This window comes from Oncorhynchus mykiss, chromosome 18 (assembly GCF_057628025.1).
Source record: "Oncorhynchus mykiss isolate SJ-2025 chromosome 18, ASM5762802v1, whole genome shotgun sequence".
Lineage (NCBI taxonomy): Eukaryota > Metazoa > Chordata > Actinopteri > Salmoniformes > Salmonidae > Oncorhynchus > Oncorhynchus mykiss.
Window position 1 is genome coordinate 56,647,965 of NC_143039.1, and position 6,000 is coordinate 56,653,964.

Sequence of the window (6,000 nt, forward strand, 5' to 3'; positions counted from 1 at the left end):
GCGGTCAGAGAGTTTGGCTCTCCACTCAGAACCTTCCCCTTAAGACGGCTTCTCGCAAGTTGACCCCGCGGTTCATTGGTCCGTTCCGTATTTCTCGGGTCATTAATCCTGTCGCAGTTCGACTTCTTCTTCCGCGATACCTTCGGCGCGTCCACCCGGTCTTCCATGTCTCCTGCATCAAGCCCGTCCTTCGCGCCCCCGCTCGTCTTCCCCCCCCCCCCCCCCCCCATCCGTGTCGAGGGCGCACCCATCTACAGGGTCCGTAGAATTTTGGACATGCGTCCTCGGGGCCGTGGTCACCAGTACCTCGTAGATTGGGAGGGGTACGGTCCTGAGGAGAGGAGTTGGGTTCCCTCTCGGGACGTGCTGGACCGTGCGCTGATCGAGGATTTCCTCCGTTGCCGCCAGGTTTCCTCCTCGAGTGCGCCAGGAGGCGCTCGGTGAGTGGGGGGGTACTGTCATGTACTGTCATGTTGTGTCTTGTCTCTGTCCTTTCCCTTCACCCTGTCTCCCTCTGCTGGTCGTTGTTAGGTTACCTTTTCTCCCCCGCTTTCCCCCAGCTGTTCCTTGTCTCCTCTAACTACCCATTCACCCCGTTTCCCACCTGTTCCCTTTTTCCCTCTGATTAGGTCCCTATATCTCTCTCTGTTTCTGTTCCTGTCCTTGTCGGATTCTTGTTTGTTGTGTTTCATGCCTGAGCCAGACTATCGTCATGTTTGCTGTAACCTTGTCCTGTCCTGTCGGAATCTGCCGGTCTATCTGAGCCTACCTATGTTTGGTTATTAAAGAAGCTCTGTTAGTTCGCTTTTGGGTCCTCATTCACTCATCATAACAGCTATACAGGAACCGAATATACTTGACTTTAAAGTCAAGTATATTTGTCCAGGCCTCAATTGTTCTTTGACTAGCACCATTCCTTCTCACTGTTGATTTTTATAACTTCTAATAGTAGGTGATTGCCTTCTAAGAGCCAACATGGTTTTTGCTGCAGTGTTGCCTGCCAGCAGTAATCGTCTCTGATTTATGGAGAGATTCAAGGAGCTATCATTGTTAGGTAACATAATAGATGCAAATAATTGAATATTTACATTCTTGCACGAATAAAAACTTTACCCTATAAGTATTTAACTGCAGGGCACTCCCACATCAAATAGAGGAATGTGCATACCTAATTTAGGGCTCCTGTGTGGTGCAGAGGTCTAAAGCACTACTTCTCAGTGCAAGGGGTGTCACTACAGTCCCTGGTTCAAGTTCAGGCTGTATCACATCTGTCAGTGATTGGGAGTCCCATAGGGCGGTGCACAATTGGCCCAGCTTCATCTGGGGTAGGCTGTAATTGTAAATAAGAATTTGTTCTGAACTTACTTGCCTAGTTAAATAAAAACTCTGGGAACAGTGAAAAGATGGGAGTTGGGGCCAATTTCATCATAAACTGTTTCCTTGGTGTTAAAAACAGTTTGTGAGCAAACTGATGGTTCTGTTTACGGGATGCCAAGGACATATTTTTCCATATTCTGTTCCAGATAAAGGGTTGTTCAGATTCAACATAGATCTGTGGACCATACTTTTTTAATGGCTAGCTCAGACTATGAGCTTTCCAAAAGTTGACCAGATCATTTATTTATAAATACCATCATTAGCTAGTTCGGTAGTTGGGTTTCCCAAGGGACTCCATAGGCAGCATAGTTTACATAAATTGTAAATATAGAAAAAAGGATTTGCCTGGTAATGTGTATGTATCTTCCATATCATGGAATGTTCTCAAACCATTACTGTCCATGATATTGACATGGGTATGGATTACACATTTGGACCATTAGGGGGATGCAAAAGGCGGTCCGCCAGATCGCAAGTCATTATTGTGAAATATTTGAGTAGGAGCATGCCATTTTGATTCCCAGTTACATTGTTTTAAAATGTTGCGCCAAATAGAAATTCTGGGAGCAATAATAGGACCAAAGCATAGTTTGCATTAAGGGATACAGTGGGGCAAAAAAGTATTTAGTTAGCCACCAATTGTGCAAGTTCTCCCACTTAAAAAGATGAGAGAGGCCTGTAATTTTCATCATGGGTACACTTCAACTATGACAGGCAAAATGAACAGTTTAATATCTGTGTTCATCAAAGATAGTGGAAGATACTGAACGGCTTTGTTAATCATTTTGTGCAATAGTGGACCTAATTGATTAAAAAATGTTATTTATTTTTTATTTAACCTTTATTTAACTTCAAACATTTTAAATAGACTTCAGGAGGAATACTGTCCCATCCAGGTGATTTGCCTTTATTCATGCTATCCAATGTCCTTTTGAGTTCATTGAGAGTGATTTGGTCTCCCAGCGAGGTGGCTACCTCTGTTGAAAGAGGAGTTCTTAATTCTTCTGTCCTGACTTTGGAAAGAGTAACAGCTACCAAGGTCTGAAATGTGTGTTTGTTGAGTACGCTCTATCACAGTTAATAACCTTTAAAATTCTGATATCTTCTTTAATTGTGATTTATTCAACCTAGATGCAAATGCAGTTGCATTATTTTTTTTAATAAAGCCTTTGGTGGCATCCCATAGAATCCAGGGGTCATCGACTGAATTTTTGTTAGTTAATATGAATTCATTCAATTCAGTTTCAAATTCTTCATAAAAAGTAATGATTTTGTAGTAAACATTAAAGCACCATCTTGTGGCAATTTTAGGAAATTCTGAAATGTGTAACAGGCAGTAAGTAGTAAGCATGATGATCAGATAGGCTCATATGCCAAATTTCTATTTTCGTGATTGAAGAAAATAGAGTAGTAGATAATCGTTTTGAAATGGGTTCGGGGGAATGTTTTGTGCCTTTTTGAATGGAAAGTGTACTCTTTGGCTTTAGGGTTATGAGTTCGCCTGGCATCAATGAGGTTGTAATCAGAGAGTATATGTTGGAGAGCCTTAGTTGCCTGTGGATTGTAGTTGGTCTTATTAGATTTGTCCCACATGTCCAAAATGGCATTCATGTCTGTCCCAATATCTAGTTGGAATTCAATTAATTATAACAATATGCTCTTCAGAGACTCAAAAAACTTGGAACATACACATTAATAAAGGCCATTTTTGTTCAATTTTGGATATATTTAAGGAAAGTGATTCTACCTTTGCCAAGGATGGTGATTTTGAGTTTCTTATGTATCAGTATGATTACACCCTTAGTTTTGTATGGGGCTGATGAACAAGCAGCCAGTTTGAACAAATGGTTCTCTATTCTATGTGAGTCCTTTTGGAGTTTGTGTGTTTCTTGGAGCATTGCTACAGTATATCAATATGGTTTCTTGCCAGTGACATGTTGATGTGCTTCCAAGCATGCAGGCAGTTTATCAGGGTACAGCAGGAGTCGGCTAAAATAATTTGTGGGGGGAGTAAAAGCGCATGTTTTAGGGTGAGTTTCAGTTCAGTGTAGTTGAACAGACAAAGGTCACCCTCTCTTATGTAGCAAACTCCAAAACAAACCGTCCCTTTATAGAGCTTCCTGGGCAGGACAGAGTGGTGCATCTTACACGATCTCCTTCTGACTCATAGTAATTCATAGGAGCACTACACTTACATGCTGTCTTCCACTCCAACGCACTGGCTCCGTGTGTGTGTGCGTGTGTGTGTGTGTGCGTGCGTGTGCATTTCCCTTAGCAGGTACATTTTATGTTGTTGAAATGCAGATAAATAAAATTCACACTGGGAGAAGGAAAAAAAATACTATTTAGAAATAATGCTTTTCAGCCTATTCATTGATGGAAATAGAAGTGGAAGTTGGTCTATGAGTTAATTTGCATAATTCAGTGGAATTCAATTGGTGCGTGTGTATATTCGTTATGTATCTTATGTATCACACTTGCACAGCATACAGATACAGGGCCTGTCAGACAGCGCTTTTATAAGCCCAATCATTGCGCAACAGTTCTAAATGCAAGATTCTAAAAAAGCTACTCTTTTTATTTCACAACTGGTAATTAATTGAAGCAAGCTTCCCATTCGCCGTTCAAATGAATAGACAACGGAAGGCAGACTTCATCGGCGCTTCACACACCGCTTTGCAATGATCTGGAGGCAGTTCGCATTTTGAAAACATATACAGTGCCTTGCGAAAGTATTCGGCCCCCTTGAACTTTGCGACCTTTTGCCACATTTCAGGCTTCAAACATAAAGATATAAAACTGTATTTTTTTGTGAAGAATCAACAACAAGTGGGACACAATCATGAAGTGGAACGACATTTATTGGATATTTCAAACTTTTTTAACAAATCAAAAACTGAAAAATTGGGCATGCAAAATTATTCAGCCCCTTTACTTTCAGTGCAGCAAACTCTCTCCAGAAGTTCAGTGAGGATCTCTGAATGATCCAATGTTGACCTAAATGACTAATGATGATAAATACAATCCACCTGTGTGTAATCAAGTCTCCGTATAAATGCACCTGCACTGTGATAGTCTCAGAGGTCCGTTAAAAGCGCAGAGAGCATCATGAAGAACAAGGAACACACCAGGCAGGTCCGAGATACTGTTGTGAAGAAGTTTAAAGCTGGATTTGGATACAAAAAGATTTCCCAAGCTTTAAACATCCCAAGGAGCACTGTGCAAGCGATAATATTGAAATGGAAGGAGTATCAGACCACTGCAAATCTACCAAGACCTGGCCGTCCCTCTAAACCTTCAGCTCATACAAGGAGAAGACAGATTAGAGATGCAGCCAAGAGGCCCATGATCACTCTGGATGAACTGCAGAGATCTACAGCTGAGGTGGGAGACTCTGTCCATAGGACAACAATCAGTCGTATATTGCACAAATCTGGCCTTTATGGAAGAGTGGCAAGAAGAAAGCCATTTCTTAAAGATATCCATAAAAAGTGTCGTTTAAAGTTTGCCACAAGCCACCTGGGAGACACACCAAACATGTGGAAGAAGGTGCTCTGGTCAGATGAAACCAAAATTGAACTTTTTGGCAACAATGCAAGACGTTATGTTTGGCGTAAAAGCAACACAGCTCATCACCCTGAACACACCATCCCCACTGTCAAACATGGTGGTGGCAGCATCATGGTTTGGGCCTGCTTTTCTTCAGCAGGGACAGGGAAGATGGTTAAAATGGATGGGAAGATGGATGGAGCCAAATACAGGACCATTCTGGAAGAAAACCTGATGGAGTCTGCAAAAGACCTGAGACTGGGACGGAGATTTGTCTTCCAACAAGACAATGATCCAAAACATAAAGCAAAATCTACAATGGAATGGTTCAAAAATAAACATATCCAGGTGTTAGAATGGCCAAGTCAAAGTCCAGACCTGAATCCAATCGAGAATCTGTGGAAAGAACTGAAAACTGCTGTTCACAAATGCTCTCCATCCAACCTCACTGAGCTCGAGCTGTTTTGCAAGGAGGAATGGGAAAAAAATTCAGTCTCTCGATGTGCAAAACTGATAGAGACATACCCCAAGGGACTTACAGCTGTAATCGCAGCAAAAGGTGGTGCTACAAAGTATTAACTTAAGGGGGCTGAATAATTTTGCACGCCCAATTTTTCAGTTTTTGATTTGTTAAAAAAGTTTGAAATATCCAATAAATGTCGTTCCACTTCATGATTGTGTCCCACTTGTTGTTGATTCTTCACAAAAAAATACAGTTTTAAATCTTTATGTTTGAAGCCTGAAATGTGGCAAAAGGTCGCAAAGTTCAAGGGGGCCGAATACTTTTGCAAGGCACTGTAGCTACTTAATTGTTTGAAACCTGAATGTTTTACTACAAATTATTAGGCATGTTTTACCTTGCCTCAAAGTAGCCTAGGCAAAATCCGTCCATATTAGAAGAGGCAATTATTTTATAAGACTTCCACATGCATTGGAACCAGTAGCCTATTTCTCTCATGTTCTTTGGTTTTCAACTTTCTTTCATTGTCTGGTAGCCAAATGCAGATTTGCGCGTAGCCTACAGCCGTGTGCGCATTGATGTGCTAACAATGTTAAGAAATAATAATTTCTCAA